The sequence below is a fragment of the Trachurus trachurus genome (assembly GCF_905171665.1).
Source record: "Trachurus trachurus genome assembly, chromosome: 1".
In the NCBI taxonomy this organism is placed as follows: domain Eukaryota; kingdom Metazoa; phylum Chordata; class Actinopteri; order Carangiformes; family Carangidae; genus Trachurus; species Trachurus trachurus.
This window is the reverse complement of record NC_139891.1, coordinates 20,566,194-20,578,689: the sequence shown is the minus strand read 5'-3', so window position 1 is coordinate 20,578,689 and position 12,496 is coordinate 20,566,194.

Genomic DNA, 12,496 nt, shown 5'->3' with positions numbered 1-12,496 from the left:
TCCACGCTGTGTTGGTTTATGTAACTTGAGGGGACAAATGAACCACATGGTTTTTTGTCCTTTTCTATCATTCCCCTTTTCCGTGCATGGTTGAAGGAGATTGGCTGGCGTCCACGCTCCCACTCCGTCCTGCGCCGAAATGTCACCTTAAGTCACATAAACCAGTACGGGTGTGTGGACACAACCTATATTGTTGTCAGCACCTCATCAATAGCCTCGTAAACCAGCCTCTCGCGGAAGTGCATTTAATTTCATTCCGAGGGAGAGTCTGGCCTCATCCCCATTCTAAGCGTTTGGACTGAAACCCTCAGAAGGCCGAGCCAATCAGCGTCGCCCGCTGTGATTGACACAGCACGTTGGCCAATCAGGGACCAACTGGTCCAAAGCCCCGTCACTACACCAACTTGCTGATTGGCTGAATGGGGTTGTCTGTCAACGCTACTACCAAAGATATTAAACCGTCTTTGCTACTACTCCCTCCCCAGCTCCCGCCCACCCCAAACGCTTGCAGGGGGGATGAGGCCAGACTCTCCCGAGAAATTAAATAAAATGCATTTCCGCGAGAGGCTGGTTTACGAGGCTACCTCATCAACGCTGGTGTTTAAAAGGCTCCGTTCTTTCTGCAGTCAGGTTAAAGCGCACATCCGCCGTGTTGGTAAACAAATAATCCCTCTATATCAACGTATGTGTCGGAGGCAACCGTGCTTGAGCAGCTTGGGTTCGAGGTAGTGCGAGTGCGGCCCAGCGGGGGACAGAGGAGGGGGCATTCGGGCTTCAGCACGGTACAGAACCACTGGCCCAAGTGTGAGTGCGCCCTTATTTGTGGCCGCTGCCAGCGCCACACGGGCTTTGCCTTTCGGCAATCAAGCGCTGTTTTCATCTTTGTTAAAAACAATAACAGCAACAGCTGTAGGCAGCTAAGATCGTTGTGCCGTCACCATAGAAACGCAAGACGCATTACAGCTCATTCGCAAAATACCTTTCAATGGAAACACCCGCAAATAGCAATTGCACTTTTTCGAAGTTTCAGAAATATCGCTTTCATTTTGCGAAAATCTGTAATGGAAACGAAGCTATTGATACTAAGGAAGTGTTGAGTGACGGGAAACAAAAATGTTGCGGCCCATATGAATTCTCTATAAAACACAAAACAACACAAAACACTTTAGACCTCAGGTCTGGATCCCCCTCCCAAACCATCTCTCGTTCTCTTTCTCTTATTGTGTGTGTGGGTCTGTGTCTGTGTGAAAAAGTGTCACCTCTTATTATGGGTAAAAAAATTACCACGACAGAAATCTGCACAAACAAGCAAACTAGGAGGACTACAAGTTGTCTGGTTTTAACAAGCACTCTTCACAATGTGTGTGTGAGACAGCTCTGGTGTGTGTGTGTGTGTGTGTGTGTGTGTGTGTGTGTGTGTGTGTGTGTGTGTTCATTTTACCATTTGCTGGGATTGTCATTACTTATTGATAGTGCCTCTGTTTAAAATGCAGCATCACAGCGGTTGGTGCCACAATACTGTCATAAACACCCACACACCCACACACACAGAAGTACATGTTACATATATTTGATATTTCCAGAGCTGGGTTAACTGTTCACTGTTTTTCCTTCCCTCTGGAATCTCACTTTTTCACTCTCTCTGTCTCATATAAACACAATATACTGTATGTTCATATGACTGAAACACATACATGCAGTGTGTAAAGAATTACTTCCATAATACAACCACATTCCCAGTCAACCTGTTCTCATGTACATGTTTTACTGTTTGAATGTAGAATGAAGAAATAATCTATGTTTTGTCCAAAAAGTCACTGCAACTGTCACAAAAGTCAAAAGTCTGGAAGGCTGGAAGGTCGCACATTGAACATGAAGCTAAGTTAGTACTACTGCTGTCTATCCCACAATGTGACATACATCAAAAGTAAAACAAAAGTTTCTTACAAACTGCAGTTGTGTTTGGAATTCTTGTTTTGATAGAGTAATACATTCAAAATTGAAAAAAATATTAATTTTATTAGGAGACTTTTTCTTTTCTTTTCATCTTTTGCATTTTTTCTCTTCTAAATGTGTGTTTCAAATGGATATACAGACACAAAGTTGTATTGACAACTCAGGAAGAAAGAACAAACAAGAGACAAGAGCATCTTAATTAAAAAACACATCCTGCAGGTCCATGTTTAATTTGTATCACTCGTGTGCACAAGGGCACACACATCAACACAACACACATTCCTGCTGCCTCTGTCATGCTGTTTCACTGATGTCCTGAATTATTGAACTCATTTGAAAGAACAGTTTCAGAGAAAAAGAGCCTGCAAAGACCCCTTCAAGACATTTTATTTTACTTTGTGTGGGGATGGAACCAAAGGCCCTCCCAGCAATAAAAGACCAGATACTCATTCCTCATGCATGAATAACCAGGTTCAAATCAGGATGTTTGATATGAACTGTCAAAACAACCAACACCTCTGTGGCACCTTTCTAGTTTTATTGACCACTCAAAGTGCTCATTGTAAAAGAGAAGTCTTAATAAGCCTGTGTGGCATCGGTCTAATAATCTTATTGTATAGCATACAGCTGTCTGCTTAATGCACTGTTTTCTTGCCAGCACATAACCATAGTGGTTAACCAAATGCGCCTTTTTAAATGGAAATGATCGAAATGAGAGCTAATAAGCCCTGACATAAATATCAGCAGCTTCATTCTGTAACAGTCAAGTCAAATCAGGCCAAAAAGCCATCAGAATTATTGCATTAACTCATTATAGCAGCAATTTATGCTCCACAAGTTACTGTATAATGATTTAGGTACACTCCACCCTCTAAAAAAAGCACACTAAAACACTTGATTACATATCCAGATCCTTGCAGCTGTTGTGTCCATGTTACACAGACAATGAAATGTTGACCATCCCTCCTAGTGTGTAATCAAATGGCCATCATGGTGTAGTGTCTGTTTTTACATTACACTCTCCCCAGGTAAGCCTCTGATTTGCACTGTAATCCTCTACTTGGCATGGCAGGCAGGCTACCTGTCTGTGTGTGTGTGTGTGTGTGTGTGTGTGTGTGTGTGTGTGTGTGTGTGTGTGTGTGTGTGTGTGTGTGTGTGTGTGTGTGTGTGTGTGTGTGTGTGTGTGTGTGTGTGTGTTCATTTTACCATTTGCGCTCTGAAGATGCTTTTCTGTGTATTTGGTAGTGTGAGTGTACCATTACACATGTGTGCATACGAGAAAGCACCTCTGTGTGTTTGTGTGCGTGCATATAGACATGGTAGGCAGCATTTCATCTCAGGGCTTAGGACTCATCGTGCAATGGCAGGGACCCAGTTGCTATTTAGAATTAAGGCAGACATGCACACACATACACACACACAGTCGTGAACACTGATTATGTGACCATCATTGTATTTGTACGCAGACAAACACTCATATGAACACACAGCTTGTGGTTCTGCACAGGACAGTGGTTTCTGGTATAATAGAATAGCCAGTAAAGCCAGCAGCATGCCAGAGGACAGCTGGTCCTCTGCATCTCTGTCTCTCTCCAGTGGATTGATGCAGTGTTCACAGGGCCAGGTAGGTCAGAGGGTTCAGCGGTGTCAATGCATGCAGTAGAAAACATAGCTACAGCTCATGCCACCAATTGGTTTCACTCTCATTTCAAGAAAAGAAAATAATAATAGTCTATACTTCAATATAACATCATTAAAGCTCATTATTACAACTTTCAAGGCAGAAAATAAATTAACCGTATGTAAGTGTAAATTATAGACATCTATGTAGATATTTCCCTAGTTTCGCATGACAAAATCAAAGTGAAAGTGACATGCATTCATTTATTTCAAGGTGATCTGAAACTTAAAGAAAACAGCTGTGAAGATGTCAACCAAATGTGGAAGTAGATGCAAAGGCATGGGATCAACAAACTTTTCCTTTGAATTCAGCTTCTGGGGAACATGAATATCAGTACAAAAGCTGAACACAGTGCCATGGAACTGCACAGTATAGCACCTCTGATTTAACTCTAAATGCATACTTGTTATTAATTACAAAAGTAAGATCGAGACTAACTTGAATCAGAGTTGGAATGATTCAAAGTCTGTGAGAAGACGATTAGGATAAAAATTCATTGTCACTCTAATGTTTTGAGGGGATGATAAGAAAGTGTGTATGGAGTGCATTTTCTGTGAGTGGGAAGCGTTTCGTTTTTCCTGCGCATGCCCCGAAGCATACACATGAACAAACGGAGACATGCATGTGAGGCAGTTCATAGCTCCTGCCAGATCCTTTCCAGCAAACTGAGAAAGGGAAGAAAAGATATCAGGGAGGCGGTGGGGGGAAACCGAAAGGGAGGAGAACTGGGAAAAATCAACAGGAAAAAAAGTAAAATTTAAATGAAAGGAGAAAAGATGAAGTGGTAGTGAAGAGAAATGGAGAGAAGGGCAACAGGATTATACCCAAGAAAGAGGGAGTGAAGTGAATAAGAGGCTAGACTTTGTAATCAAAGATACTCTCCTTTCCTTCAGATGGCTGCTACATGACAAAGGCACTCATAGATGAACCAACATCCCATCCAGGCAATTGACTGAAATGAATCATCTGGGGCGAGACCTCTTGCTTTTTCTACACCCTTGACAAAAGGCTCTCTAATGAGATGTGCGTGCGCGCGCACACACACACACACACACACACACACACACACACACACGTTGTTTCAAGGCCTACACTAAAGTGCCAAATGGCTTTAAAGTCTTGTCCTTGGTTTTAGCAGCTTCTATGTTTCAAACAAAAAAGTAAAAAATTTAACTTATCAGGCAATCTCAGGCATTTTATCCTCTAGGGTTTAAACAGTTCAAGATGTTATGTGAAGCTACAAGAACTACAACAACCAATAAAAAAGTGATAGTCACAGTACATTCTAGCATACAAGGCTGAGGATTTATGAGATTTGTTTCAGACTGATTCCCTTAGGAAACCAAAAGATTTCCACTGCTATTTCTTGTTTCATGGCGTGCTGTTGGACATACGCCTGCAATACCGTCGTCCAGCCGTCCAGTTGGTATCACTTCTCAGTGATGTTAAACATCTCCCACAGTGACATCACTTTAATATTATAAAAAAAAAAGATAATCACCTAATTGCAATTGTGTTCATCATTTCAAAAAGCACAATGTGCAGTTGAGAGCCTGAAAGTGACAACTTTGAAACTGATGCATGCTTTGAAGGGACACTGTATATTGGAATGTATAGTTTAATTAAGCATTATTACACGGCTGTATTGAATGCTGCTCTCTGATTGGTCCATCGCTGTGTTCTACGGTCCGTTTTTTCTGTATTATGACCGTCGTCAAGTATAACAGACTGTTGCTAGGGACGCCGCTCTGATCAGTGCAGCACAGAAAAGAGAAACTATGCAGGGTATTTACCTTATGTTTCATTTTTACCGTCATTAAACAGCTTCGGACTAATAGTGATGTTAGATAAATGACGTGTAACTTGTTACAGAGAGAGTGGAGGCTCCTTCCACATCGTGGCTGAAAACCAAACCTGCTGATCAGAGCCACTGACTCGCGGTGTCACAGCTCTCCTCTCGTCTCGGTGGCACGGCGACTCTGTGACACAAACGCACCCCGTAAACAGTAAAGTTAATCTCTTGTTTATGACGGATACGACTACACACAATACACACATCGTAACACGTGTATGTTAATCCATCCATCCACTGATTGATTATCAAAGGCTTCGAATGCACGACCAGGAGGCTCAGCAAAACAGTGGACATGACCAGTCTTGCAGATTCGCTAAATGATGCAATTATAAATCGATGAATCGCTCAGGTACCCAAATCACCATGTGTGAATGTTTGGGGAGCCGGCTGGACTGCAGGGTTTTCCCTGTCTACAAAGGCCGAGGGTGATTTTGGCCGCCGCCTCGTTGAGATGAAGCGTCTTTTGCGTGCGCTCAAACCCATTCAATGTAGACGCGTGTCATGCGCGCTGCCAACTCAAAAGCCGTAGCGGTGTGCAGTTGTTTTTCCGTGCACGTCCGTGGCGCACAGCTGCATGGACCTGCTTCTCCCCCGGGCTTGTGTCCCGCTGCCTTCGGCTGTCTCTGCTCTGCCCCATCCACCCTATTGAGTGGATGGGGCATATTCCCTTGGCTGACATCCCAGTGCACTCAGGTTCAACCCTTACCCCAACCCACTCATACAGAAGGCCAAGTGTGCATAAAACCAATATAACCAGGTGAAAACAAACATGCAAAAAGACTGATTTACAACATCATGGCAAGGCTCACAGTTTCATAACTATGTAAGCTGCAGACTGATTTTGAATCTTAATATGCACCACTGCATGAGCCTCTAGTTGTCCTAAGTGTGATTCAGTTTTTGAGAGTAAATTGGGTAATTATAATTATTACTTGACCTATTCCTCAACTTTCATCTTGACTGGAGCAACCATGTCAGTTTTATTCCTCATTAATTTGATTTTCAGAAGCATCAAAGGTGATTTAATAATATTGGTGCTTTCTGAGAAGAAACCATCTCTACAAATGATTTGTGTGCCAGTCGTACTGCCTGACTGCAAATGAATCGCACGTTTTATTTTCTGTTAAATTTGCTGAAGGCCATGTGTTGGCTGGTTTTATGCTTTTATGCTTGTGGTGCATACAGTGCATTTCCTCTTTCTCATATTGTCTTCCTGATATGTGCATATTTGGTAGCCGCTTTTTAAGCAGATGATTAGATGAGGCTCAGTTTCATTGACATTACAGTGCATTCTTTTGTGGCACCGTATTGATCTTTGGAGCACCATTAGCATCAACACATTTGCATACAGAAGCAGTGGACCAAACTACTCATCATTTCACCTTCACCTATAATTTGGCTTTGTCTGATAATCTGAGTGGAAGGTATTTGATTGCCCTTGTCACTGTGTATCCTTAAGTCTGTCCAACAGGATATTAAGGGGCAATATTGTACTATTTTGCTCTACTTGATTGCAATTTGATAATCCAGGGTGAATGTTATGTCAGTAGATAGGCTATCTGGTTTAATGAGAAGTTTGGCTTGGATATAATTTGAGCCACTGCGTTGAGAAATAACAAGGCCATTTAGGCTGCCATTATTCAACAGAACTGCACACATCACAAGAAAATTGGACACTCACTGCTTCTGCATGGTCACTGATCAAATCCCTTCTTGGTAATGGCATCTAAAAGCTTGTTGTTTCTGTCTGTCGTTTAATAATTTTATATTTAATTGTTTGGTTTATTCATTGATATATTTTTTGACTGCTGAGAAAGGGGACTTTGGGTTAAAGGGCCTTTGTGAGGATTTTGCAGACCACTTCAGAAGAAAAATCAATGACATCAGATCCAGTCTTTTATCCCAACAGCTTTTAACACCTGGATCATTGCTTTACCTGAGGAAACACTGGAGAGTTTTGCCTTGGTTGATGCAAGGACACTTGGTCGAGTTTTCTCCCAGGTAAAGCCCACAACCTGCCTTTTAGATCCAATTCCCACACCGTTTTTTAAAACACTCTATGAGTTCTTTGAGGAACAGCTGCTGTATTTGGTCAATTGCTCTCTTCAGGCAGGTGTCTTCCCCACCTCCTTCAAAACGGCGGTGGTGAAGCCCCTTCTGAAGAAGAGTGATTTAGACCCCAATGTTTTAAATAACTACCGGCCTGTATCCAACTTACCATTTTTAAGTAAAATTTTTGAAAAACTTGTTTTTAATCAAGTAAATGAATTTTTAAACTCAAAACATATTTTAGAGACTCATCAGTCTGGTTTTAGGATGAACCACAGTACAGAGACAGCACTTTTAAAGATTTTAAATGACATCAGGTGTAATTTAGATAACCATAAACTTACAGTCTTGGTACTACTGGATCTAACCGCCGCCTTCGATACAGTAGACCATCACATTTTATTAAACAGACTGAGGAACCTGGTCGGCCTCTCTGGTACTGTTTTTAACTGGTTCACATCCTACCTCACTGATCAAAGTTTCTTTGTAAGTATGGATACATGTTCCTCAGGAACCCATAAGATAAAGTGTGGGGTTCCCCAAGGGTCAATTTTAGGTCCAACTCTTTTTAATTTGTACATGCTGCCCCTTGGGGACGTCATATGGATGCACGGCATCAGCTTCCATAGCTATGCTGATGATATGCAACTGTACATCGCCGTGTCTCCTGATGACACAGGGCCAATTGATGCCCTTTTTAACTGCATTTTAGACATCAAGTCATGGATGGCAGCAAACTTCCTACAGCTCAACCAGGACAAAACAGAGGTTTTAGTCATTGGTCCTGAAGGCCAGAGAGAGAAATGTTTACCAAAGTTACAGGATTTTAAACCCTCAAAATCAGTAAAAAATCTGGGCGTGATTTTTGACTCCGAGCTCACTTTTATTCCACACATCAAAAACATAACAAAGATAGGTTTTTACCATCTTAAGAATATAGCCAGAGTCCGCCCGTTTCTCTCTCAAGCCAGCACGGAGGTGCTGATGCATGCTTTTATCTCTTGTCGTTTAGATTATTGTAATGCCCTGCTCTCTGGTCTTCCTAAAAAGAGCATGTACAATTTACAATTATTACAGAACTCAGCCGCACGCGTGCTGACGAGGACCAGAGGGCGGGAGCATATTACACCTGTTTTGAAATCGCTGCATTGGCTCCCCATGCGTTTCAGGATTGATTTTAAGGTTATTTTACTAGTTTTTAAGTGTCTTACTGGTCTTGGGCCTTCTTATTTATCTGCATTACTTTTACCCTATCAACCCTCGCGGACCCTGAGGTCCTCCGGCGCTGGCCTTTTAACAATACCACAAGTTAGAACTAGAACACACGGGGAGGCGGCATTCAGTTATTATGGCCCCTGACTGTGGAACAGCCTCCCGGAGAACCTCAGGGCCGCAGAGAATGTTGATGTTTTTAAAAAGAGGCTCAAGACCCATCTTTTTAATCAGGCTTTTAACTGACCGTTTAACTCTTTATAATTTTTAAGCTCACCCCTGTTCTTACATTTTTTATTATTATTCTATTTTATATTAATTTTTTGTTTAGTTTATCCTGTTTTATTATTTTATTGTTTTATTTAAATATATTAGTCATTATTTATGGTCTATTTTATACATTCTATTGTTTTATTCCTTCTGTTTGAGCTTCTATACCTTTTATCTTATTTTACTGTTTTAGCCCCTCGATTTTCCAGTGTTTCCTCCTGGGGGCCTACCACACCGGGAGTTGTTTCTGGTCCACCGATGGGGGTGCTGTCCCGTGGACGGCCCTGGCCCGGATGGCTAGAGAGCTCTACACCTTGGTGTGGAGCCTCCTGTCTGCCTGGGCTGGGGTAGTCCCTGTGTCGGCGCCCCTGCAGTCATGGACCATGATTCCTCTCGGTGTGCGCGGCCCCCAAAGGTAGCTTCTTCCTCACCTCAGATCTCGGTGCCCAGACATGTCTCCTCAGCGACGGATAGTGTACAGTATGTGTGTGGGTGTGTGTATGTTTGTGTGTGTGGGTATGTATGTCTGTCCGTATGTCTATGTATGTGCGTGAGTGTGTATGTAATTGTGTATCTGTGTGTATATTTGTGGGGGTGGGAGGTTTGGGGTTTTCACTGTGTTTTGTATTGTTCTGTTTTGTTTTGTTTTGATCCTCTGTGAAGCACTTTGTGTTACATTGTATGAAAAGTGCCATATAAATAAAGTTGATTTGATTTGATTTAGTAATGAAAGTAAGTCTCTCTCAAAGGTCCAGGCTCTTTAGGCTGTGCAACCTGTCACTAGGTAGTAACACAATGTATCGGGCTCCTGTTGTGATCTTACAGCATTCAACACCAGATATGTGGTATGCAGGCCTACCACCTAATGGACACTCTGACCTCTGTCAACCACTACCTCCAGTACTTTGCGTGTCAGTCTAGTAATGCAAGGCTAACTGTGCGTTCACACCGAAAGCGATTAAATCGCCTGTAGTCGCCCTGGCCGCTCCTATCGCGTCGCTTGCCAGCTCTAGCAGGCCCTTGCACCAAGCGACCAAAGGGGCGGGACTTTCAAGCTGTGCTGCAGATGTGTCCATTCAGGCTCTCTCAATTTCTCCGGCTGTGGGAATCCCAGTCTGCTATTGGCTGTCGCCGCGGTCGCGCCGCTGCTCATTTGCATAAAGTTAAATCTCTTCCAACTTTCATCGCTCGCGTCGCTCTCATCGCGTCACTTGCGTCGCTTGCGTCGCTCCCGCCGCCGGTCGCTCCTCATCGCTCCTCGTCGCCAGTGTACATTGAAAATAAATGGCAGCTGGTCGCCGCGGTCGCTCCGGTCGCTTTTGGTGTGAACGCCCAGTAAGAGAGCACACCTTGACTGAAAATCAATGTAATGGCTGACTGACTTAAGACACCAAGAACCTGTTGGCCTCTTTTGCAGCAACATGTGGGACTGAACATCCTAAATTCACCTCCAACCTACCTCCAAACATAGTGATACAAACAAAGTCTGAATAAGACCCTTATGCTGGAAGAGGAAGAGCAACAGCAAAGGGGAGAGAAGGAACACTCCCACAGTTGCCACTACCCCTGCCACCACATTTTCTGTAAGCTCTGTATTTTGTATGTCCACCTATGTTACAAAGAACTCACTGACAGAAAACATAAGTGGGTGACATCAGAAGATTCAATAGATATGTATGTGTGCATCAGTAAAGGTTTAGCTAAACTGTTACTTGATTGCAGGGCTCCAGACTAACTTTTTTGACTAGGAGCACAGTGGCCCCTAACTTAAAATTTTAGGAGCGCAAGCAGAAAATTTAGGGGCGCACACCGAAATCGACTTGCAAAGTAAATTTGCACATTTCCTCTAATTTTCACTGTATTACTGATAAATACTGCATAAATGCAGAAACTATAATGTTTCAAATTCACATTTTATTGTGCAACAGTTTAAATATTGAAAATATAAAGTTAATGTTTAGGCTGCACTGACCAATAACAGAACAAGTAGACACACCACTTGTGGTAAACTCATCCTAGAACAGACCCCCCTCCCCCCCTTGGGGGATAAGGTGCCTGTGTAGGCCAGCCCTTGTTGGCCTCCTTGTCTGCTGACCCTGACTGAGCCACATGTGCACGGACTCCTCCTTGGCATCAAACTCGTCGACACCCCCCCCCCCCCCCCCCAACCTCCTCCGCACGGCCAAAAAAAAAAGGATCTATCGATCAACAATCAATCAATCATTTCCGAGCCTAGTCTGTGCAGCGCGTTCTGCAGCGCGAGTCAACCTGCTTCGTTGCCTTGTGACGATTTGAGTACCGCTGCCGAGAGCGCGAGCATATTATGGGATGTTTAAGGTTTGTAGCGAGCCGTCGAAAAAAAAAAATGCAGGTGACACAGCACACACACGCGCGCAGGTCACCGGTCTGTGTGTCTCCTGTTGTTTCACACGGAGCTGCGCTGTGGAAAGACGTCTCCTCCGCTCCGAGATGTAGAGAAGAGAAACACACGTTTCTTTTCACACATTAGCCAATCACAGTGGTCATTAAAAAAAAAAAAAAATCGGCAAATTGACTGGTCGCACATGCGCGAGTAGATGAAAAATTTACTCGCATTGTATCAAATTTCAGTCGCAAAATGCGACCATTTAGTCGCAGTCTGGAGCCCTGGATTGATCCTAATAAAGGCTCTAATTGCTGATCATTATATCGTGCTTGTGTATATAAATTCATATGTATACAGTGTGCTGCATATTGTTCCTCACATTATATGCTTATGTGTGAGAGTACACAGTGTCTGAGCATAGAGTGAGTACTGAGAGTTATTGCTGGTATAAATCAAGCCTTGTAATTGGTCAGGAGCTATAATCCCAGCAGGAGGTCCCGCCTCAGGCTGCTGCTAATTGGCCACCTGCCGCGTTCAGCAATGCACCGTTAGTACAAACTAGGAGTCGCTCAACACCAGTGCATCAACAGGTGTGTATTTTTGTGTTTGCATTTTTCGTCTCTTTATGTTTTCGTGTATCCTTGTTTCAGTCATGTTTCCAGGGAGAGAGGTGTGCAGTGTCCATGTTTCTGGGTTTCTAAACAAATTAATTGAGATTCTCTACAACCGACTGTGTGTTGTAAATTAATCTTCATTTCCAAGGTTTTGTTGTTGTTGTTTGATGGTTTTTACCTATAGACAACATGACATTTCCAGTGTACTGAGTGTAAATGAGCCTTCCAAACCATCTTTACAAGGCCAATGCAAATTAATTTGGATGGTTTTCACAGGACTGTTTCAGGGATTGGACTGCTTTAGAGGTTGGAGTTAAAATTAGATTTAGGCTAGAGTTAGGTTTGGAGTTGTGGTTGGAAATAGAGCAGAGTGGAATGCATTAATTAAATAGGTGTTGTCACAAGTATAGAGAGACTAATACCCCTTTCCCACTGGCCAAAAAACCTGTTTAAGCCTGCTAACAATCGGCTTTAAGTGGCAGTGGGAAAGGCGC